This window comes from Macaca fascicularis, chromosome 3 (genome assembly GCF_037993035.2).
Source record: "Macaca fascicularis isolate 582-1 chromosome 3, T2T-MFA8v1.1".
NCBI lineage: Eukaryota > Metazoa > Chordata > Mammalia > Primates > Cercopithecidae > Macaca > Macaca fascicularis.
This window is the reverse complement of record NC_088377.1, coordinates 3,548,280-3,562,392: the sequence shown is the minus strand read 5'-3', so window position 1 is coordinate 3,562,392 and position 14,113 is coordinate 3,548,280.

Sequence of the window (14,113 nt, the reverse complement as noted above, 5' to 3'; positions counted from 1 at the left end):
ATCCCAGCACTTTGGGAGGCCGAGACGGGCGGATCACGAGGTCGGGAGATCGAGACCATCCTGGCTAACACGGTGAAACCCCGTCTCTACTAAAAAAATACAAAAAACTAGCCGGGCGAGGTGGTGGGCGCCTGTAGTCCCAGCTACTCGGGAGGCTGAGGCAGGAGAATGGCGTGAACCCGGGAGGCGGAGCTTGCAGTGAGCTGAGATCCGGCCACTGCACTCCAGCCTGGGCGACAGAGCGAGACTCCGTCTCAAAAAAAAAAAAAAAAAAAAAAAACAAGAAAAAGTCAGCCTGTAATCTTAGTACTCTGGGAGGCCTAGCTAGGAGCTTGAGACCAGCCTGGGCAACACAGTGAGACCCCCGTCTCTATAAAAAAAAATTAAAATTACCCAGGTGTGATGGCATACACCTGTAGTGCCAGCTACTTGGGCGGCTGAGGTGGGAGGATCACTGGAGCCAAGAAGTTCAAGGCTGCAGTGAGCTATGATTGTGGTACTGCACGCCAGCCTGCATGACAGAGTGAGACCCTGTCTCTAAAAAAGAAAAAAACAAACAAAAAAATAAAGAAAAGAAAAATCCAACCCCAACAGAACAAGACCAAAGCTAGATATCCTCCTGTTTCCCCAACTTCCCTCTGCGATGGCCTCCCTCTAGAACTTTCTGTCCTCTTGGAAAGTGGCCTTCACTTGAGTTCGGCAACATTTATTGGACATGGCACTTATTTGGTCCAGACACTGGGGACGTAAAGAACACAGCCTGGTGGGGGCACAAGGTAGAGAAACCATGAGGCCACGCTGGCCCTCCCAGTCTGCTGGCCCCAACCTCCCCTCCAAGTGACACCCTGACGGTGCACATCCTATCCCTCTGCCCAGAAGCCCCTCTTCCCACCACAGCTCCTTCTCTGACTCCTTGGCAGAGCGTGTGTGTCCTTCCAAGTCCAGCTCAGACATCACCGCAACTGCCAGAGCCTCTTCGTACCAAAAGTGTCCCCTCTGCATCTGTGCTTCACTCCAAGCCCCAAAATCCTTCCATTATGGCCAGCATCTACCATCAACTGCCCAATTCAAACCCCAGCCACTCTTTCTAAAATTTAACCTCAAAATCTGTGTCCTCATCTACAGAATAATAATGGTTGCTAAGCTGAACATCTGTATTCAACTGAACTTGAGTATGTGTATAGGGAGGCGCACGTGAGACCATTCAGATAACAGGCCATGTGTGGTACGTGCACACACTAGCGCTTAGAAAACATCTGCTGAGTATTCTGATGACTGGTTTGAGTTCAACCCCCTGAGCTGTGGATCCCTGAATCTGTAGGGTCTGACCCAGGGCCAGAGCACAGAGGTTCTGATATTGATCTGTCACACTCACTGTGCCCAGCATTTTGGAGAACCCTGCAGGGGAGGAGGAGGGGGACTGCTCTGTGGAGAGCTGGGTCGCTGCCGCATGTGCTTACTGGCTTGTGCATTTCCTTCCTCAGGTTGTTTGGGCTCGATAAGTGTAAATTATGTAGCAAGTGCACGAATGATCAGGGATACATACTTTGTTTGACCTGCACTGGGGCAGGAACAGGACTTCCTCCTGGACCTGGCTTCCACCAGAGCAGAGCCCAAGGCAGGGCTCCTCCTATGCAGAAAGCTCTGTTGTGGTTTTTAGAAACCACCCCCAGGAAGAGGAATGGCCAGGGGAGCAGAAAGGAGGAAATGTCAGCCCCAAAGTTGCATTCTTGAGTTGGTCTCCTCTGTGGACAACTGAGGCTCTGTCCCTCAGGGACCCTCTGAGGAGCTGGGGAGAATGGAGCTTGTCTGCACATGCTCTGCTCATAGGAGTACTGGCCTGGTATGGTCCTGGTATCCTACCCTGCCCGATCTGAGAAGCCCAGGAGAGGGCAAACGGGGCTGTTGGTGATACCTGCATACAGCAGTGGCTGGCGCAAAGATAGGCCTGGAAGCTGTGAGGAGGTATAAGAAGTGTCCAGTGCCCAGACCCATCACTCCACAAGAGACAGGCCTGTTGGTGTCATGTGGAGAAAGACCCTAGGGCTCCAAGCTCTCAGGGTGCCTGACCAAAGACTCTGCAAGACCCTTGTCGGCCTGTCACCCAGTGGGCGCTCTCTAGAGGACAGAGGGGTAAATGGCAGAGACACCTGAGGAACAGGCTTCCATGCCGCCACAGAGCACCAGGTAAACTCCAGACAAGTTCACACTGTGAGGCCCAGGCCCAAGGGGCAGGGGACAGGAGGGGCCCCATGCCTTGTTGCAGGGGAAATCTGCTGCCCTGGCCCAGCCTCTCTGGGGACACTGCATCAGGACAGGCTCACCCTGGTGGTGTCGCTTGCCTCCAGCGTGCAGTGTCTGCAGGAACATCTGAGTCCCTGGCTAGAACCCCTCGTCCTGCCTCTCGAGGGCTCAGGGTGTGCTATGGAAATGCAGATGAATTCTAACAGGATCCCAAGCTAAATGCAATCAGGGAGAAATGAAAACTTGGGCAAAACATGTCACATGTCCCAAGGTCAAAGGTGAACACTGTTTGTAACTATCGCACATCACTTCAGCTCTCTGTCACAGCCCTGCCTTGCCCCAGTATACCGCTCTGATAGTTAAGTGATGTTTTAAGTACGAAAAACTGTCACACCTGGCAGGTGAGGGGCCCTGGAAACCTGAGCTGCTGGGAAAACATGCTCCCCTCCTCCATGCGGAGGACACAAGCCCACACCCCTAAGCCACTGTCATGGGGCTACTCTGATGGGGCTTCAGGATGTGCCCCAGCCTGGAAGGAGCTTGCTGAATCTCGCCTCTGAATGGCCACGTCCTGAGCTGGAGCACCTGAAGACAGCTATGGTGCCCAGAGGCCTGGGAGCTGTGGGGTAGCCTGGCCCCACTGCAGGTGGCAGATCTGGGAGCCACAAGAAATGCTCTGCTATTTCGTACAATGCATTCTTCAGAAGCTGGTGCAATAGAGTTTAATCAACTTCCTCTGAAAGAGACTATATTACATGGAGATTTGTAATAAAGAGAAATAACTTGAACTTTGGTTTGTTTGTTGTTCTTGGTGTGCACATTCATAAATCCCTAAAAACCCCGAAGCACAAGCGCTGCCTCTGCCTCTCCTGCTCTCTGCTTGGTGGTCAGGCCACTCCATGCTGCAGACGAGCTCAGGCCTATGTGGCCTGGAACCATCTCTTCTACATGAGGCAAGGACGGGAGCTCTGCCCCCACCCACAAGCACATGGAGAGGGAGAGGGAGCCCCCCTGCCTGAGCAGCAGAGACCCCGGGAAGGAGGCCAAGCCCTCCTCACACAGGAGGTCTCCAGCTGCCCTCTGAGGTGAGGGCTGTCTCTCCCAAACAGCACAAAGTGCAGCCCAGACCAGAATGTTTCGGAAGGACTCAGAAACAAGAAAGTATGTGCTGAATAAGGGCAGGGTCTGCAAAACACAGGGAAGAGAAGCCACCTTGCAACCTGCAGTGTGGGCTGTGCAAACCCTGCCGGCTGCAGCCTGCCCTCCCAGGCTGGGGATTAACACGGGAGCAGACGGCTTGGCTCAGAACCAAGTGTGACTAATTGAGAGGACAAACAGGAAGGCTTTTCACCTGCCCAGACCTCATTCAGGGTTTCCTACGAGACGATAGCATCAGGAGCCCTGGCGAGTACAGGCAGTTTTGTTCCTTGCTCTGAGTCTCTTGTGCTGATGACGTCAAAGGGGCCTAAGACAGTGTCCCCAAACCTGGACAGAGTGCGGAGGAGAAAGAAGGCTGGTGAGCAAGCGTTTGGCCTTGAAGACCAGATCGCTCATCCCAAAGCCTGCGTCCCTGGCCTGGGAGCGGGGTTTACTGATTCCCCTTGTGATTCTAGTTCCTTTAACCTTAAGACGGAGCTTTTCTTCTGGTAATTTCCCAGGAAGGGGATTTTCTCCCAGCACAGCAGAGAAAACAGGATTAAGCAAGGGGCTTTGGATCCTAAGACAGCCTCCGGAGCTGGCAGGAGAGCATGGTGGCTTCTGCATTGAGCCAGACTTCCACTCAGGTTTCCAGTGACAAGGTTGTTGGGTTTTAAGAGAGAAATGCAAATCTGATGAACATTTCACTCCCATAAGCAGACAGCTTCAGGTTTGTCCTGCAGGACCCAGAGGTCTCTGACCCCTGACACATCTACACTTGACCTGTAGCCAAAAACAGTTAAAAAGATGTATACAGCCCTAGAAACCTGGTCCTGTCTTCAATGCCCACAGGGTAAAATGTATCCTCTGGGCTCATGGGAGGGATGCAGTCACAGCGCCCTCCTGTCCCCTCATACACAGGGGTGCAGAGCCAGAAGCAAATGGGAGAGAAACATTCCCCTAAACCCTAGTTCCAGCCCACACTGCCAAAAGCCGACTCCCTTAGAAAACCTTAGTATGCGTGTCAGCCAGATTCCTTAGGGTTGAGGCAGAGGTGTAGCGAGGGAAGCCTGCCGGACTAGAGTCAAGACGCAGGTATGTTTAGCATGGGAAGGAAGGTATGGCAGTCCCCACACACGGAGACGCAGACACAGAGAGAGATATGCACACAGAGACACACAGAAACATACAGACAAGACACAGAAACAACACTCAGACACAGTCATGCAGACATACATGCACACATACATGCAGACTCATACAGATAGGCACACACACAGGCACAGTCACACACAAAGACAGACACATACACACAGAGACACACACACAGATCTGTGGCCATCTCCACTGAATTGCCAGGAACATCACTGAAACAACTTAACTCTGTCCACACCTGATTCAGGCAATAAGTGTCTGTGGGTCAGGGCCGGGGTTGTGGGTGGATCCCACCACGGTGTGACTGTGGGGAGAGTCCAGGGCAGCTCAGCAGCCTCCAGGGAAGGACACAGCCCAGGAGATGTGCTAGGGGAGTCTGGGGCCCTGGCGGGTGACTTGGACAGGTAGTGAAAGCACACCCAAGGAATACTGGGGCCCAGCCAGTTGAGTGGCAGGGGCTCTAGCCAGCCTGGGCATGGGTGCCTTTTCCACCCAGGGTAAACCGCAGCCACAGGGGCAGGGGTCCCCGAGGAGAAAGCGGCACAAGGAAGGGCTCTCAAGGCACCTTCTTGAAGACCAGGAAGACTTTGTGAAAGAAAATAAATCTCGGGACCCCAAAATCACTAAGCCAAAGGGAAAAGTCAAGCTGGTGTAAACCAAAAATGAAATTCTAAGTCCCCTGACCAGAACGGACCCCTCCTCTCAGCAAGGGCATTCCAAAGCTAACCTGAAAAACTTGTTCAGGCCATGATGAGAAGGGAAGTCAGGCATGACTCATTATACCCTCTTCCCTTTTGGAATTACTGTTAGAACAGGGTCTTTAAGTCTGATAAGAAACATTTACAATCTATTGTCTTGGAAGCGTGCTACCTGGAGGCTTCACCTAGGGTCTCCACAAACCCTTATCTTAACCCAGACATTCCTAAGTCTTTAAACAATAACTTAACTCTTCCAACCAACTGCCAATCAGAAAAGCTTTGAATCTACCTAAGACCTGGAAGCCCCCACCTTCCAGTTGTCCCACTTTTCCAGACAGAACCAAAGTACATTTACATGTACTTGATGTCTCATGTCTCCCTAAAATGTACAAGCTGTACCCCATCTACCTTGGATACATGATCTTAGAGCCTCCTGGGGTTGTGTCACGGGCCACTGGTCACTCATATTTGGCTCAGAATAAATCTATTCAAATATTTTAGATAGTTTGACTCTTTTAGTCGACACTGGAACTGCGTCAGGCCTCCCATTTTATTCCTAAATGAGATAGCTACAAAGATAAAAAAAAAAAAAAAAGCTACATACCTCCTTCACAATTTGCCTCAAGATCTATACCCTAAAACAGTTCTGTTGATTTTCACCCTTGCAATGTCAATTGGTAAGTTATCTTCACAGGTGTGGGACAAAGGACAGGACTCAAAGTCATCCCTCTGGTCACCTGAGACAAATGCATATCTGATGGCTTCCTCTGCCCTATTGTTTATGTATAAAAATGCAGATTTGGCCTGGCACAGTTGTTCACACCTGTAATCCCAGCACTTTGGGAAGCTGAGGCGGGTGGATCCCCTGAGGTCAGGAGTTCGAGACCAGCTTGGCTAACATGTTGAAACCTGTGTCTACTAAAAATATTTTTAAAATTAGCTGGGCATGGTGGTGCGTGCCTGTAATCCCAACTACTCGGGAGGCTGAGGCAGGAGAATCACTTGAACCCAGGAGGCAGAAGTTGCAGTGAGCCGAGATTGTGCCACTGCACTCCAGCCTGGGCAACAACAGTGTAAAACTCCATCTCCAAAAAAAAAAAAAAAAAAAGTGCAGATTCACTGAGCCAGACTTAGGCATAAGTGATTATTCCTCTACCTGCCTCTCACATGTAAATTGTATATTCAGTGAAAGGCTGATCAAAGACCCAAAAGAATGCAACCTTCTGTCTCTTGTTTACCTATGCTCTGGAATGCCCTCCCACTCCTCCCAGCTTCCAGTCTCCCATCTTTCTGGACTGAACCAATGTACATCTTACACACATTGACTGATGACTCATATCTCTCTAAAATGTATAAAAGCAAGATGTGGCCCGACCACCTTGGACGCATGTCATCAGGACCTCCCAGGGCTGTGTCACGGGTTCATCCTTAACCTTGGCAAAATTAGCTTTCTCAATTGATTGAGGCAAGTCTCAGATACTTTTGGGTTCACAACCTGATGAGAGAACAGAAAGGCCCCAGTCTGCTGATTGCCACCCTCAACATAGCACACCCACATGCCCCTAAATACAGCACACATACCCCAACACAGCACACACACAGGCTACTGCTCCAAGCAGCAGAATAGCTCATGGAACATTCAGGTGCTGCCTCCCTGTCCTGGGCTCAGGACCAAACCAAAACTACCTCGAAGGAACAGGTACCTAAGCCAACACATGCACCCCCAGCCCCTTTACAATGAGTTTCACAGAACCTTAGGTACACAGAGGTAAGAAACTTCATCCAAATGTGAGAAAACAGCCTTCTACTCTCATAATTGAAGGAAGTGTGCTCAAATGCCAAAGTGTAGCACTAAGTTTCTGGAAAACTTACTTCCCTGGCTGAGGGTGGTGGAGGGAAGGACACTGATTCATCAAGAAGAGGAAAATGTTCCAAGTACAGTGTATAAAAAGTAAGCATGCGATATATATATATATATATTTTTTTTTTTTTTTTTTTTTGAGACGGAGTCTCGCTCTGTCGCCCAGGCTGGAGTGCAGTGGCGCGATCTCGGCTCACTGCAAGCTCTGCCTCCCGGGTTCACGCCATTCTCCTGCCTCAGCCTCCCGAGTAGCTGGGACTACAGGCGCCCACAACTGCGCCCGGCTAATTTTTCGTATTTTTAGTAGAGACGGGGTTTCACCGTGGTCTCGATCTCCTGACCTTGTGATCCGCCCGCCTCGGCCTCCCAAAGTGCTGGGATTACAGGCGTGAGCCACCGTGCCCGGCCGCGATATATTTTTTAAGAATTTCCATTAAAATGGTTCTTTCAAAAAACAGCTCTGATGCCTAAGCGGTGAGCTTCAGCTCCCAGGAAAAATGCACACTTTGTGAATTGTATGCTCACTCCACTCTGTCCTTAAGTAATCTTAACCTCGTCTAAGTTTCAGATGCCTCTTTATTTCTCTTCTATCAGTATTTGGATTAAAAAAAAAAAAAAAAAAAAAAGAACAGAGCAGAAGCACCTGCTATTGCAAGGTATGCTCTTACCCACCCCTCTCCCCACCCGCTCTGGCTTGGTCATGTCAGCCCTGGGCTGCAACCACCCACCTGCCCAGAGCAGGGGACATCTCGAAGGGAGAGGTCCTGTTAACTCTAAGCCTAGTGATGTCCTGTGCTGGCTTTCTGGCCTAGAGCAGGGAGGAGAATTTGTCCTGCTCCTGCCCTAGTTTGTCTCAGCTCTGTGGAATCTAAAAGAAAGGCTGAAAGAGAGGACTACTCAATGATTCTAAGCAAGGTAAGACAGGTTGTAGTGATCCCTGAGCATGCAGTTCATGGAGACAGGAATGATAATTTTATAAACTGCTGTAGATACTGAACAGAACCTTTTAAAAATCAAGGCTTTTGATACTGATAATTAATCTCTGTCTCTCCCTTTTTTTCTTTTCTTTTTTTTTTTTTTTTTTTGAGACGGAGTCTCGCTCTGTCGCCCAGGCTGGAGTGCAGTGGCGCGATCTCGGCTCACTGCAAGCTCCGCCTCCCGGGTTCACGCCATTCTCCTGCCTCAGCCTCCCGAGTAGCTGGGACTACAGGTGCCCACAACCGCGCCCGGCTAATTTTTTTTTTTTTGTATTTTTAGTAGAGACGGGGTTTCACCGTGGTCTCGATCTCCTGACCTTGTGATCCGCCCGCCTCGGCCTCCCAAAGTGCTGGGATTACAGGCGTGAGCCACCGCGCCCGGCCTCTCCCTTTTTTTCTGAGATGAAGTCTTGCTCTGTTGCCCAGGCTGAAGTTCAGTACTGTGATCTCAGCTCAGTGCCACCTCTGCCTCCACAGTGCAAGCGATTCTCCTGCCTCTGCCTCCTGAGTAGCTGGGACAACAGGCATATGCCACCATGCCCACCTAATTTTTGCATTTTTAGTAGAGATGGGGTTTCCCCTTGTTGGCCAGGCTGGTTTTGGACTCCTGGCCTCAAGTGATTCACCAGCATCAGCCTCCCAAAGTGCTGGGATGACAGGCGTGAGCCACCGCACCTGGCCAACTCTCCCTCTTCTTTCTAAATGTTCCTGTGTGATCAGGCAGCCACAAGAACCTGTCATGTATCAGCACATCTTGTCTCAACACCAGCCTGGTGGGGAGCAAGGGTTACTGCCCCCCACCACATCATCTACTCCCCATTCTGTTCCCTCCCTCTTGACCCCATGGGCCTGCTGGTGGAAACGGAGCAGCACACTGGCCAGAGTGGCTGCAGACCCTCTCCCAGGGGGTGAAGCAGCTCATCGCCAGAACTGCAAATGCCCAGGCGCAGGACAGACACTGGCCTGGAGGCAAAGGACCCTAGATAAGGTTATGGGCCCAGGGAAAGGGAGGTGACACCAAGAGGCGCAGATCTAACCGCATCCTGTCACTCGAGTCCAGTGTCCTCACCTGCAGTGTGTGGCTGGTGATGCCGACCTCGCGGGATGGCTGTGAGGACTGACTGAGCTGAAGGATATCAGGCAGAGGTTCTGAACTGCCACCAGGAAGCCAATGCTTTGTTTTCAGCTATGGGACTGCCGTTAATGTGGGACGCCTTACAGTATCGTAGACATCATTAAATGCTTTCAATGTTCCAGTGCCTGGTTATGTGCCTGGTACTACACTAAGCCACACAAATTCCACAAGCCCAGGGCAAAGGGCTCCTTATCAAAAAGTAAATGATCCTGAGGGGAATCCCACAAACCCCCAGAAATTGCAGATGAAACATCAGATAAGCATGTCCATATATTTTTGTATAGAGAAGGTTTCTCAGATTCTCCGAGTGGCCCATGACCCTATAACAGCTAAGAACCACAGTTCTAGGGCTTATGATCCAAAAAGAGAGTAGGTACGAGTCATGGCCAGAAGAAAGGCTGCTGGTGCCAGTGACTGAGCATGAAGGCACGGGATGGCAGAGGAGATGCTTTCCTCCCCGGTGGGCAGGTGGCAGGCCCCACTCCAGCAGGGACCTATCACCTTCACGTCAGCCCACGCTATGCAGGACCAAGTGTGTGTATGGCAGCTGGGCACAGTGTCCAGTGAGAACGTGCACACTTGGGCCTCAGATCTGGGTGTGGCTGGAGTCTGTGGGGAGAGTGAAAGCTTTACCCTGGGGAGGCACGTTTGGAAACAAACTCACTTCAGCAGTCTCCAGGACTTTTGCCATTTGAGGTGCTAGGGGTCAGGAGGGTAGCAATGACTAGAGGCTGACAGTGTGGTCATCAGACAATCTTAAGGGCAGATTCTACTTTTTTAATTTTTTTTTTATTTTTTACATTTTTAAGTGTGAATCAGAGGCTGCTCCTGCCCCAGGCCCTATAGCCATCGCACAGAGCAAGGCGAGAGGTCTCCCAACCCGCACCCGAGCACTCTCTGCTGCCCTTCAAACATACACCAAGCCCACATTTACAGGGCCTCTGCACTTCTTCCCAAAGCCTGCACTGCTCTCAGACATCGAAACAGTAATATTTTGCATAATACCATTTACTCTGAAAAGTTGGGCTGCAAGTATGACTTCGATTAAAAAAGACTATGTGAGTGGGAGTCATTTTTTCCAGCTAACAGTCATTTTGTGCTGAGTATGATCCAAGAGCATTAAACACACATTTATGGTGGGAAAAGCAGCAACTTAGGGAGCTCCACTAGAACAATATAAAATCCTATAATAAAGGCTATTCATGGCCGGGTGCAGTAGCTCATGCCCATAATCCCAGCACTTTGGGGAGCTGAGGCAGGTGGGTCACTTGAGTCTAGGAGTTAGAGACCAGCCTGGACAACATGGTGAAACCCCATCTCCCCCAAAAAATACAGAAAATTAGCCAGGTATTGTGGCACACACCTAGAGTCCCAGCTGCTCTGGAGGCTGAGGCAGGAGATCACTTGAGCCCAGGAGGCAGAGGCTGCATTGAGCCGAGATCACTCCACTGCACTCCAGCCTTGGTGACAGAATGAGATCCTATCTCAAAAAAAAAAAAAAAAAAAGGCTATTCATGAAACCAAATAATTTAAAAATATGGCGAGCATATGAGCATAGTATTCATAAGTGTTTGAGTTTTGAAAATCACATTTGTAATAACATTTTCAAATAATAATTATAAAATTCAGCAAGTGGTGGTGAGAAAACTGAAATATCCACATGTAAAAGAATGATGCTAGACCCTTAGCTTAATGGTATGTAACAATTGACTCAAAATGGATCAAAGATCTAAAATGAAGAGATAAAACTACAAAATGAAGAAAAAAACACAGGAGAAAATTCTTGTGACCAAATCATTTGATAATGACTTCTTGGATATGACACCAAAAGATAGGCAATAAAAGAAAAAAATCAATAAACTAGACTTAACCAAAATGAACTCTTGCACATCAAAGGACACTATTAATAGAATGCAGAAGCCCAGAAAATGGGAGTTAATACCTGCAAATCCCACATCTGATAAGGCGTTCGCTTCTGTAACTCAACAACAGAAAGCAAACAATCCAACTCAAAAATGGGCAAAGGCCTTGAATAGACTTTTCTCCAAAGAAGAGATACAAACGGCCAATAAGTACAAGGAAAGATGCTCAACATTATTCATCATTAGGGAAATGAAAATGAAAACCTCAATAAGATGCATTTCACACCCATTATCAATGGCTATTATCAATAAAACAGAAAATAACAAATGTTGATGAACACGTGGAGAAACCAGAGCCCTCGAGCACTGCTGCTGGTGGGGATGGAAAGTGGTGCGGCTGCTGTGGAAAGCAGGTGGCAGTTCCTCAGAGAGTTACACAAAGAATTACCATGTGATTCAGCAATTTCACTCCTAAGTACACACCCCAAAAGATTGAAAGCAGAAATTCAAACAGATACCTGTACCCCAGTGTTCACAGCAATACTATTCACAACAGCCAAAAGGTGAAAACAAGCCAAGGGTCCCTCAACAGATGGATATATGAACGACAGGTGCTGCGTCCACACACTGGATGATACAGCCGTAAGAGGGAATGAGTTCTGACACACACTACAACACGGGTGAACCTTGAGGACACGATGCTAAGTGAAATATGCCAGACCCAAAAGAACACAGATCGTATGACTCCACTTCTATGAGGTGCGTGGAGTAGTCAAATGCATGGAGACAGAGAAGAGCAGATACTAGGGGCCAGGGGAGAAAGGTTTAGGGAACGGGTTGTTATATAATGGGTACAGAGTTTCTGTTTGGAATGAAGAAAAGTTTCAGAAACAGATAATGGTAATGATTATAAAACACTGTGACATATTTAATGCCACTGATTCTTCACTTTAAAATGGTTAAAACATAAATTTTATGTTAGGCATACTTAACAATTTTAAAACTTTTTAAATTACAAATTAAAAAGGACAGTAACAACAGTTTTCATTTTGTAGATGCACTAATTAGCACATTCAAAGACTCCGATTTCTTATTCTACATCTGGAGATAAATTTAAATGTGTGCGTTCTCAGAGCAGAGAGGCAGCCATAGCTCTTAAAGAGAGAGTTTGTGAAGACAGAGGTGTACAGTTATCTCTTGCCCTTCTTACCTGAGCCTGGACTCAAAAAGCATCCAAAGACCCTGCAATGCCCTACAGGATGCCACATCCTACACTGTATCAGGGTCTCTACTCAGGATCCTACACTAGCTGGAGAAGTTCTGAGGCATTCTCAGCATCTATGCCATGGAAGACAGCAAAGCAAACTTCAGGACTTCTCAGAAAATTAGTAAGTCTGCAAAAGTTTTTATCAACCTTTTCCATTTATATTAATGTGTGGCAAAATAGCTAATGGCAGGTCCAGCCAAATCAATGGAATGAGCAGGCACATTTACAAGCTTTATTCAAAAACTCTGTAAACCAAAAATACAATTCTAAGTCCCTCAACCATCCAAATGGACCCCTCCTCTCAGCCAAGGGCATTCCAAAGTTGGCCTGAAAAACTAGTTTAGGCCGTGATGGGACGTGGAGGTCAGACAAGCCTCATTATGTCATGATGGGAAGTGGAGGTCAGACATGCCTCATTATGCCCTCCGCCCTCTGGAATCCAGGTACAACTGACTGGTATAAACATTAAAACAGAGATCTTGAGACTTTTTGTTGCAATAAGACACCAAATTCTAGCCTGACTCTAGTATAGCATCACATGACAGATACCAGGCCCTGAAAGAAATCAAAATATTTTACCCAAAAATATATTTCTTCGACATACTTTGAAATGGCCCTGCAAAGCTGTCTCTTGTGGGGAAAAATTTACATTCTGTAGAGAATTCTTTTCCTCTTCTCTGATCCAGGAGAGAATTAACTAAGAGTCTGGTACCTTTTTAAGTCTGATAAGAAACATTTCCAATCTATTCTCTCTGAAGCCTGCTACCTGAAGGCTTCATCTGCATAATAAAAACCTTGGTCCCCACAACAGATACTCCCTCCTAGGGATTCCAGGTCTTCTGATAATAACTCTTTTAATCAATTGCTAATTAGAAAATCTTTGAATCTGCCTGTGACCTGGAACACACCACCCGCCCCCTCCAATTGTCCCGCCTTTCCAGACAAAACAAATGTATTATACATCTCACATCTATTGATTGATGTTTTATGTCTTCCTACAATGCATAAAACCAAACTGTGGCCCGTCCACCTTGGACACATGTTTCCAGAACTTCCTGGGGCTGTGTCACAGGCCACTGGTCACTCACATTCGGCTCAGAATAAGTCTCTTCAAATATTTTACAGAGTTTGACTCTTTTCGTCAACACTTCCTTGACCACGGCCTGACTTCCAGCCTTATTCTAATTTTCTTCAGGCTCCAGACCTGTGATCCTATGCTTGGTACTATAACTTTAAAATCCTCTGGAATGAGTGAATGGCACAGGCGATATAACTGTATGGAACAAGAAGAACTCTGTGGCATGAGGCTTATCCCAAGCTATGCCATGAGGAGGCATAGGTCTCCAAAGCCACACAAAAAGTCTCCATATTGCTCACAGTCAGAACAAGGGTTTGCTCTTTTCAGACTGAAGAGAAAGCAGCACTGATGGTTAATGAGCTGCCAGACAGCAAGAGGCCTGCTCAGAGCCTCTTGTGTGGGGGAAGGGGTGAGGAAGGAGGGAGTCAAGTCTGACGTCTGGCCTGCCAGGTTTCACATCTTTACATACAAACTGACGGTGCCAAGGAGAAAAATAGTTCCTTAACTTAATAAACGTAAGAGGAATTCTGTTAAAATTACATTTCAAGGTTGGGCACAGTGGCTCACGCCTGTAATCCCAGCACTTTGGGAGACCGAGGCAGGCGGATCACTTGAGATCTGGAATTTAGACCAGGCTGGACAACATGGTGAAAACACGTCTCTACTGAAAGTACAAAAATTAGCCAGGCATGGTGGTAC